A 10,893-nucleotide genomic window follows, 5' to 3' on the forward strand; every position below is an offset into this window, starting at 1 on the left:
GCCACAACACCTGGCTGATGGAACAATTTTTTAGTGTAATTATGTGAGTACTGCTTTAAATATTGATAGATAATACCATACTGCCCTCCAAAAAAGATTATACCAATTTACATTCTCTCCAATAGCGTGAGAGGCAGAGGGAGCTGAATGTAGTGACTGAAACAGCTAGTCAGGCAGCTGGATTTTCAAGGTTGGCTTTGTATTTCTTTGAATGTCTATAACTCTTAATGGTTGATTTAAATTTGCCTGAGTCAAGCTTGCTTCCAAAAGCTTTAGAGAACATGGGCTCATTTCAGAGTCTCTTTGGGTTACTAGTCCTTAATATTCGGATTTTCTATTAATAGAACATAGATGATACAGTTTGGATGTTTGTCTCCTCCAAATCTCATGTTGAAATTTGATCTCCATTGTTGGAGATGGAAGAAGGCCTAGTAGAATTTGTTTGGGTGAGGAGTGGGGAGGGGAATATGAAGAGTGGTCCCTTGATCTTACACTTCTAGCCTCCCAAACAGGGAGACAATAAATTTTTGTTGTTTAAACAAAGAGAAAAAAATTTTTTTAAGCCCTCTATCATGGGCTGAGATAAAGGCTGCCTCTGTTGTTTTCTAGGTTATACCAAACATGATTATTGACAAGTCATTGAGAGAAGAGTTGATTGGAAGAGATTCTTTCAGTGAGTACCCAGAAACTGTCATAAAGGAGCTATTTCAGTTTTTTTAAAAGCTAAAAAAATCCAAAAATCATTTTTTTCAGATGTGAATTTTCTGTGTTATTCAAGAATTTAAAAAGCAGACCTTTAAATCCATAGCTATCAACAGAAAACTGATAATTACAATGACTTGATCATTTGTATTGGTCCATTTTATTTTATTTTTAATCCCTTTTTTTCTTTTTTATGAGACAGAGTCTCACTTTATTGCCCTCAGTGGAGTGCTGTGGTGTCATAGCTCACAGCAACCTCAAACTTCTGGGTTGAAGTGGCCCTCCTGCCTCAGCCTCCCAAGTAGCTGGGAGTAGCTAGGACTACAGACACTTGCTGGGAGGCCTGGATAATTTTTCTATTTTAATTTTATTTATTTATTTTTTATTTTTTGTTTTGTTTTGAGACAGTCTCACTTTGTCACCCTAGGTAGAGTGCTATAGTGTCACAGCCACAGCTCACAGCAACCTCCAGTTCTTGGGCTTAGGCGATTCTCTTGCCTCAGTCTCCTGAGTAGCTGGGACTACAGGTGCCTGCCACAAAGCCTGCCTATTTTTTGTCGTTGTTGCAGTTTGGCTGGGGCCAGTTTCGAACCCACCACCCTTGGTATGTGGGGCCAGCGCCCTACTCACTGAGCCACAGGCAACGCCCTATTTTTGTTTTTTGGTTCTCTTTGTTTTTTCTTTTTTCAGTTTTTGGCCAGGGCTGGGTTTGAACCCACCACCGCTGGCATATGGGGCCAGTGCCCTACTCCTTTGAGCCACAGGCACCACCCCTATTTTTATTTTTTAATTTAACTTAATTTTTTTTTGAAACAGAGTCTCACTAGGTCATCCTCAATAGTGTGCTGTGGCATCACAGCTTACTGTAACCTCAAACTCTTGGGCTTAAGGGATTCTCTTGCCTCAGCCTCCCATGTAGCTAGGACTACAGGTACCTGCCACAATACCCAGCTATTTTTCATTGTTGTTGTTGTCATCGTTTTTTAGCAGGCCCAGCCAGGTTTGATCCTGCCAGCCCTGGTGTATGTGACTGATGCCCTAACCACTAGCGACAGGCGCTGAGCCAATTTTTCTATTTTTAGTAGAGATAGGGTTCAGGGAGGTATCTAAATCTTGCTCAGGCTAGTCTTGAACTCCTAAGCTCAAAAGATTCCCGCACCTCAGCCTCCCAGAGTGCTAGGATTGCATGGGTGAGCCACCATGCCCAGCCTATATTTGTCCATTTTAAACAACTGTTTATTTTCTGCTAACTATCCTTTGCTACTTCACATGGGATATATTATCAGGTTTTATTCCTATTTCTTCTAATTTACTGGTGTTTATTCATTTATCTTGGTTTTCCTAAACAGTGTTACTATAAAGTGAATTTCAGTTTTTGCTCTACTGATCTTCAATATGAAAAAGTTATTTAGTTTTCAGCTCACTAGGCATTCCCAGAAGCTGTTATAGCAAGGTAAGATATTTTCACAAGATAGTGCAGCTCAGGGAATAAATTCAAGCAGAGAAAAACGTTCATGTTGGTGTTACAGACTCATAGAAGAATGCCTGGATTCATTCTAGAACTTCTTGGGTTTTTTTATTTTTTTATTTTATTATTTTTTTTTTTTTTAGAGACAGAGTGTCTCACTTTATTGCCCTTGGTAGAGTGCTGTGGAGTCACCATTCACAGCAACTTCCAACTCCTGGGCTTAGGCGATTCTCCTGCCTCAGCCTCCCGAGTAGCTGGGACTACAGGCGTCTACCACAACACCTGGCTAGATTCTAGAACTTCTTCAGGCTCTGGCTTGGCTGTTTTCCCAGAGGTGGTTTTGCAATGGGATCATACTTTCTAATAGCAAGGACCTCATTTCTGTCATTGCCTGCCTCTCAAAAACAATCTTTTTAAGTCTTGGAGCCTGAGGTCTGAGCTTTTCTTGCAAGAGTTAAGAAATAAACTACACACACACACACACTCAGACACACACACACACACACACTCAGACACACACATACTTCGATTCTTCTTTCAGAGTTGAGACATAATGGCCTGTCTGGGCTGCAGACCAGCACCAAATAACACTAGACATTTATTCTCAGAGAACCTCATTCTCCAGGCAAGAATGGGTCTTTCTAAAGCTGTACTCAGAGAATGAAGACCCATTCTCTGACACTCAAGTTCTGAGAGAGCTGAAATATCTAAGTAATATATTTTGCAAGCTTTTTTTATATGTGTGGGTGTGGTTTTCTAGAGGTTGCAGGATCCTGAAATAGTTCTAGGTAGTACTTGTGAAGAAAAACATTGGTGTTGCTAGAGAATGGTTTCTCTAAGCTGTGTTTGTTGAGAATTTGGGGGAATGGGTAATATAGATCTTTCGAAAAGTAGCAACCATTCATGCACAACCATCTTGTCCGAGTCTTGCAGTTGCAGCTGCTCCAGTAGATGGCGCCTTTCTCTTACTGTCAGCTTTCTGTTACTTACAAGCAGCTTTCTGTTACTAACTCAATTACTAACAACCTCACCCCTTTTCGATAACTGGCATGCTGATTCTCTTAGAAAAAGAGAAAATAAGCAGTTTGTATAGACCAGGAAATCAACAGAAATGCAAAAAACTGGGACTGTTATAGCTATTGTTGTAATTTCATATGAAAGAAACCACAAGTGAACAACCAAAAATGAAACAGGTAAAGAACTGAGGAATAGAAAAGCGAGGTTCCAACTGATAATTTTTTCCCCTCTAGACTCATCTAGTACATTGTATTTATAGAACTTCAACAGCTGAAGATTTTCCTTTAAGATAATAATCCACCCACATTTTGTTTATAGGGCTTGGATGCATTGATAGATCTTAATTTTCCAAAGAAAGTCATCGCTGCAAAGAACTGGTCACACTAAGAAAAATGATACAGTCCTGCTGGTCTCTAGAGTTGCAGCACTAATGGGAAACTTAAATACCACCTGGCAAGTGCTGGGAAAAACCTAGAGGGCTGTAGGAGGACTTATGAAGGGTACAAAGGCCCAGAACGAAGAGAGCACATGGGCTAGTTGAGGGAAATGCAAGAAGGAGCTGTAGGTTGCAAACCTGGGGGAGGCTTGTTGTTGGGGATGACATCTAAGCTGAAGTCTGAAGGAGGAACAGGAGACAGCCAAGCAGTGATAAGATGGGAAGAAAGTGGGTGGAGGACTGAGGCATGTTCGTAGGAGAGGTCTAGGGATAGGGTCTGCCAAGGTATTGTAGAGAGAAAGCAAGGCCTAGGGCAGAACATGGTGGCTCACATCTGTAATCCTAGCACTTGAGGCAGGTGGATTGCTTGAGCTCAAGAGTTTGAGATCAGCCTGAGAAAGAGTGAGACCCTGTCTTTGTTACCAGCTATTGTTCATGTGAAGGGCTATTTCATGCAGGGTGCTGCTGGTCAGGTCCTAACAAGGCTAGATGAGCCTATGTGCTGACATCTGGAGATTATTTATTCACTTTCAAGGCCTACTGTCATAGATAAGTTGGGGAATTGGACTCCATGGTACTGGTCAAGGATCCAAGGCACCCTGTGCACCCAGTGAATGGGGACTAACTATTAATTTAGTCTAGAATAAAAATGTTTTGAAGATATAACCACTTTAAGATAGGAAGATATTGTGTAACTCCTCTTGTGGAGGAATCTGTTTGACATATACTATGATGAGTAATAATAATACTGATGTTTACTTTTACTGTGAGAATAAAAAGTAAGTAAGGGAAAAGAGGAGGGCAGAGCAGTTCTTTAGGGAAATATGCCCACTGCTCTCCAGAACTGATGGCTTTTCTATAAACAAAAATGAAACTGTTAATCTCTCATCTACTTCTCCATTGATTGGCTTGGGTGACAGGCTGGACTCCTGGGTCCAGTAACAGCTGTATTAAAAACAGAAAAACTAGCCAAGTGCTCTTGTGGGCACCTGTAGTCTCAGCTACTTGGAAGGTTGAGGCAAGAGAATTGCCTACTCTACCGAGGGCAATAAAGTGAGACTCTGTCTCTAACAAAAAAAGAAATTATTTTTTATTAAATCATAACATTGTAAACTGATGCATTTATGGGGCTCAGGGTACTGCTTTGATATACCATATGAAATGTTTACATTGAACTAAGTAACACATCCATCACAATTCTACTCTTTTCTTAATAGTTTTGAAATGTACCATTGCATCATGCACATTAGGTGAGGTCCCCCCAAATACCCTCCCTCCTCCAATATCTCCCCTCCCCTATCTCTCCTCTTCCCTTCTACTTTCTGGACTATAGTTATGTTTTGCCATTCGTATGAGTGTGTAGGTGGTTATATATTGATTTCATAGTAGTACTGAGTACATTGGATACTTTTTTTTTCCATTCTTGAGATACTTTACTAAGAAGAATATGTTCCAGATCCATCCAGGTAAACATAAAATATGTGAAGTCTCCATATTTTTATGGCTGCATAGTATTCCATAGTGTACATATACCACAATTTGTTAATCCATTCATGTGTCGATGGGCACTCAGGCTGTTTCCATGTCTTGGCTATTATGAATTGGGCTGCAATAAACAATCTGGTGCAAATGTCTTTGTTGTAAAATAATTTTTGATCTTCTGGGTATATACCTGGTAGAGGGATTGCAGGATGGAACAGTATGTCTACTTTTAGTTTCTTGAGTATTCTCCAAACTTCTTTCCAAAAAGGTCATATTAGCTTGCATTCCCACGAGCAGTGTAGAAGCATTCCCTTCTCTCTGTATCCATGCCAACATCTGTAGTTTTGGGATTTTGTGATGTGGGCTAATCTTACTGGAGTTAGATAATATCTCAAAGTGGTTTTGATTTGCATTTCTCTGATGATTAAGGATGATGAGCATCTTTTCATGTGTTGTAGGCCATGTGTCCATCTTCATCAGAGAAGTTTCTGTTCAAGTCTCTTGCCCACATAGAAATGGGGTTATTTATTCTTTTCTTATTGCTTAGTTTGAGCTCTCTGTAGATTCTAGGTATCAGACCTTTGTCAGAAGCATAACCTGCAAAAATCTTCTCCCATTCTGAAGGTTGGCTGTTTGCTTTACTTACTGTGCTCTTGGCTGTGTAAAAGCTTTTTAGTTTGATCAGATCCCGGTAATGGATTTTTGGTGTTGCTTCAATTGCCCGGGGAGTCCTCCTCATAAAATATTCTCCCAGGCCAATTTCTTCAAATGTTTTCCCTGCACTCTCTTCAAGTATTTTTATAGTTTCATGTCTTAAGTTTAAATCTTTTATCCATTGAGAATCAATTTTTGTTAATGGTGAAAGGTGAGGGTCCAGTTTCAGTCTTCTACAGGTCACCAACGAGCTCACCCAGCACTATTTCTTCTTTTTTTTTTCTTGAGACAGAGTCTCACTATGTTGCCCTTGGTAGAGTGCCATGGCATTACAGCTTACAACAACCTCCAACTTTTGGGCTTAGGTGATTCTTTTGCCTCAGCCTCCCAATTAGTTGGGACTACAGGCACCTGCCACAATGCCCAGCTTTTTGTTGCAGTTTGGCTAGGGCTTGGTACGAACCTGCCACCCTCAGTATGTGGGGCTGGTGCCCTACCCACTGACCCATAGGGGCCACCCTGTACTTCTTTATGAATGTATAACATTACAAGATCTACAATGATTCATGCCTGTAAGCCTGGGAGGCTGAGGCAGGTGGATTGCTTGGCTCAGGAGGCCAGCCAGAGCAACAGTGAGACCCCATCTCTAAAAAAATAGCCAGGCATTGTGGTCCCAGCTATTTGGGAGACTGAGGCAAGAGGATTACCTGAGCCCAAGAGTTTGAGGTTGCTGTGAGCTATGATGCCATGGCATTCTATCAAGGGCAACAAAGTGAGGCTCTGTCTTAAAAAAAAAATTATAAGATCTAACAACAGTCTAATAATTACCAAAATTTTGAAGTAGTGATGAACGTAAACCTATAATAATGGTAATGTAATATAAAAATATGTTGTTTCTATTGGTGACAATAAGTAAGGTCAATATTACTTTTCACTTGCTTACCTTTATTGAAGGAAGTGGTTTTAATTAAAGATTATAAAAACAAGAATGAAGTCCTTTTTTTCAGCCAAATAACCTACTGAATTCTATTCCTGAACCCTTGGGAATATATGGAACCCAGGTGGATACGTTTCTTATTAGGAGAGTGAAGCATGAATTGGAGAGCAAGGATAGTTAAGTGACTGAAGCCCTCAGCCCAGGGAGGTATTAACATTCCCAAGGGACCTGGCTCTATAACAGGGAGGAGCCAGTAGAGCCAGCAGAAAAGGGGCTACTGCAGTGGTTCTCAACCTGTGGGTCGTGACCCATAGGAACTGTATTAAAGGGTTGCGGCATTAGGAAGGTTGAGAACCACTGGGTTACCTCCTTCCACCTTCAGTGTGTTAAACCTTGCTGAAGTCCCTGCCAGGTGCTGCGTTCTTGAGCTCCAGGCAAGAAACACTCCCCCCACCCCAAGTAGTGCAGGTAGGGGAAAGAACCTGTAAACCATGACAGCAGGAGATTGATAAACACTGATTATTAGTCTCCAGCACAGTAGGATGGTGGTTAAGAGCCACCAGAGTCCAACAGATTTGGGCTACACTGCCTTTACTGCAATTTAGAAGCTATGTAACCTTGGAAAAGTTAATCTTTCAGTGTCTTCATCTCATCTGTAAAATGAAGTAATAAAAATATCATGGTCACAGGGTTATGATGAGTTAAAGTGATATAATTCATACAAAATGTGTGGTGCCTATAGATAATAAACACAGAATAAATAAAGTTTCGTTAAATGTAAACTGAAAGAATCTGGCTGATGACTTTTCGAAAAGAGAACCTCTGTTTTTGTCCTGTTCCATGGTGGTCCATGGTTAAATCCAAGAGAGGATACCCTTTCCTCTTCTCTGGGAAGGTAGCCATTTTCAGATCTTCAGCCTTTTGGCTTCTAGATATTAGCAAGACTAAAAAATTTCATCAATATTTTAAAAATGTTTCCCTGTGTATGCATTTCTTGAATACCTGCAGCCTGCTAGGGGGCCAGAAGAGAATCCTGATCTCTCTGTGTCTTTCTGTAGTTTTTGAACTGAAACTTAGTATTATTTTGTTCCCAAGACATTAAAAACCTTAGGGTAGGAGTTCACAGTAACTGAAACTCCTCAATTAGGAGCTAAATTATGTTAAGTTGGAGCAGACCAGCATTAGAATATATGGGTTGGTAATAACCGTGTTATTCTATGTGCTGTTATTTACTTCACATAAAAATAAATTAAATCAAGCACATTTTCTGACTGTCAGAAAAAGTCTCTTTCTTTTCCATTTATTTCTGAGGTCAGAACGCTCCACATACTGTATGGATTTTTAAATATCTAAAAACTGTTAAAGTGGCAGATTAAATTTGCTAGTAAATCATAACTAGAATATATTCAACTATTTCCTCTCTGCAAATAAATTTAACGTCTATCTGAGGCAAGAAAAGGTTTAACGTCTATCTGAGGCAAGAAAAGGTTTAACGTCTATCTGAGGCAAGAAAAGGTCGCCTCCGACGAGGATGGGATTCGAACCCACGCGTGCAGAGCACAATGGATTAGCAGTCCATCGCCTTAACCACTCGGCCACCTCGTCCCAGAAGCCTACTCCTTCCTGCTAGCTATAGGGAGCAATAATCGGGCGGGATGTGACGCAATATTATGGAAGCTGCCATTTTGTACGGAAGCTACGGTCTGCTCGCTTCTACAGCAAGTAATCGAAAGAAGATGGCCGCTTTCTCGATGCGGAGGAAGTGTGCATTGGGGAAGGGCAAGGGCAATTCGGCAGAAATTGAAATAAACTTGAGGGAAATAAAATTGACACAGTGGCAAAGAAATTTGATTAAAGAAATCTTCACAATGGGGTTGGTCTGGAGTCAGGGGCGGAGCTAACGCGTAAAGCAGCTTTGCGCATGCGAATCAGCTAGGCGGTTATATTTGAATGTGTTTCTCTGAGGCGGACTGGGCGTAGTGAAGTGACGTAGAGAGGATGCGGTGAGCTTCCCCTGTGAGGAGCGGACCTCCAACAAGTCTGCGCAAAATTTATCAAGCAGGTGGGACAAGAAGTGACCCTTTCGTTCTGGGCTGCTGGGAAGGCTTTGGGTTTTGTCTAAACGCTCTGCAGATGGCGCGGGGTGGCGGGGGGGAGTCGGGGACGCTCCCTCAACCAGGCGGCCGCCGAAAACACTAGGCCGGGCGTAGACGCCTCAGCCCCCGGTGCCGGGCTCTGACTTTTCTCTTCTTGGCCTGCACCGTGTGCCGCCTCCCTCTTCCCTAGCGCTTCTCTACCCGCACTCTGGTTCCTCGGGCGGGCACGGGTTTCTCTCGCGAAGTCTCTTCCACCCCACCCTGCCATCTTCTGTCAGCGCTCGCGGACTCTTCCTCGCACTCCTGCCGTCCTTTCCTGGGCAGCTCTCGGCTGTTTGTATTTCTGACGTAAGCCTTTCTTGTCTATAAAGAAGTGAAGTGACAGTCTTAAGTGATTTTAAAATTAGGGGCTCATCATGGTTTATTTAAGGTGTCTGATCAGAATACTAGCAGCACGCAACAGAGTTTCTGCTTTCTGTAGGTGTAACATTAACAATGTTAGTATGTCACAAATTAGTTTTTTAAAAATCTTCCTCTGTTCATTGTTCAAGCTTAGGATATAAGCCCCTTTTCTTGCTGTTTAAATACTCGAGTTTGGGCAAGGGGGAAGTATCCCAATTGGAATTTTACAGGTAGATTCATTATGCGTTCACAGAGAGGATATTGATGAAGACCAGAGCAGAAGCTTGCTCTGAATAAAGAGTGAAGTTTTCAGTGAGGTTATATTGTGCCAATCAAATTCCTTAGATATTTATTGAGTTTCTTGTTTTGTGATAGGGTTGGGAGCAGATTGAATATTCAGAGTCTCTAGCCTAGACAGGTTTACAATTCAGAAATGGATATAATTAATATGCATAAGTAACTGTAATACAGGAGCGAATGTAAAGGATTATACGACATTCTAAAATACTATGGGAGTGCAGCAGGGAGAGCTCATTTGATGCTTTACAGGGTTCAGGGAGAAGGGGATATTTGAGGAAGAACTTGGAGAGGATTTACAGCAATGGGGAATTAATACATTGCACAATTTTGACATTTAAAAGTTAGGTTCAAAGCATTGTAACTCCTGACTGTGAAGGGCTGGCAATGTTTACAAGATGATGAATACATGTAAATTTAGTAAAAATATTTGGAATGGTTGTATTAATGATGTGTTTGATGCTAAATAATAGACCAGATGATACTGACTGTAGATACTGATAATAGAATAGTGCTATCTAATAAAAACTTTCTGTGATATGGTAATGTTTTATATCTGCACTCCAATATGGTATCACATAAGCTATATGTGACTACTGAGTACCTAAAATGTGGCTTTTGTGACCAAAGAACTGAATTTAAAATTTTAGTTTCATTTTAATTAATTAATTAATTTTTAAACAAGAGAGTATCTCACTCTGTTGTCCTGGGTAGAGTGCCAGGGCATCATCATAGCTCACAGCAACCTCAAACTCGTGGACTCAAGTAATCTTCATGTCTCTGCTTCCCAAGTAGCTGGGACTTCAGGTGCCCAGCCACAATGCCCAGCTAATTTTTTGTTGTTGTTGTTTTGAGACAGAGTCTCACTATGTCGCCCTCAGTAGAGTACTATGACATCACAGCTCACAGCAACCTCAAACTATTGGGCTTAAGCAGTTCTTTTGCTCAGCCCCCCAGGAAGCTGGTACTATAGGCGCCTGCCACAAGACCCAGCTATTTTTGTTGTTGTTGTTGTTGTTGTTGTTGCAGTTGTTTAGTTGGCCCGGGCTGGGTTTGAACCACCACCTTTGGTGTATGTGGCTGGTGCTGTAACCACTGTTCTACGGACACTGAGCCCAGAAATGATGCTCAATAACTTTAAACCAGCAAACATGTTTAGATGATCTTGATTGATAGTATTTAATATTTTTATCTGTGCATTTTGAATGCATGCTTTGAATTTGAAAATATTTCCAAAGGAAAAAATATGCAAGTTGATGATAAAAGTTTAAATAATTGTATTTTAGATTACTAATTCAGCAAATATTCATTGAGCTCCTATTGTTTATAAAGCATTGCTTGGCCATAACAGCAAACACAAGAGACACCACCACTGTTCCCAAAGAATAGGAGATAATAAGAA

The 10,893-nt window shown here is 41.0% G+C and overlaps 1 non-coding gene across 1 annotated transcript; it reads right to left on the reverse strand.

Moving 5' to 3' along the window:
- Window positions 1–8,219: 8,219 nt before the first annotated feature.
- TRNAS-GCU lies at window positions 8,220–8,301 on the reverse strand. Its single transcript has one exon. It is a non-coding gene; the product is annotated as a tRNA-Ser (tRNA).
- Window positions 8,302–10,893: the final 2,592 nt, after the last annotated feature.

Source organism: Otolemur garnettii, unplaced genomic scaffold (assembly GCF_000181295.1).
Source record: "Otolemur garnettii isolate 467f Iridium unplaced genomic scaffold, OtoGar3 scaffold00050, whole genome shotgun sequence".
Taxonomy (NCBI): Eukaryota; Metazoa; Chordata; class Mammalia; order Primates; family Galagidae; genus Otolemur; species Otolemur garnettii.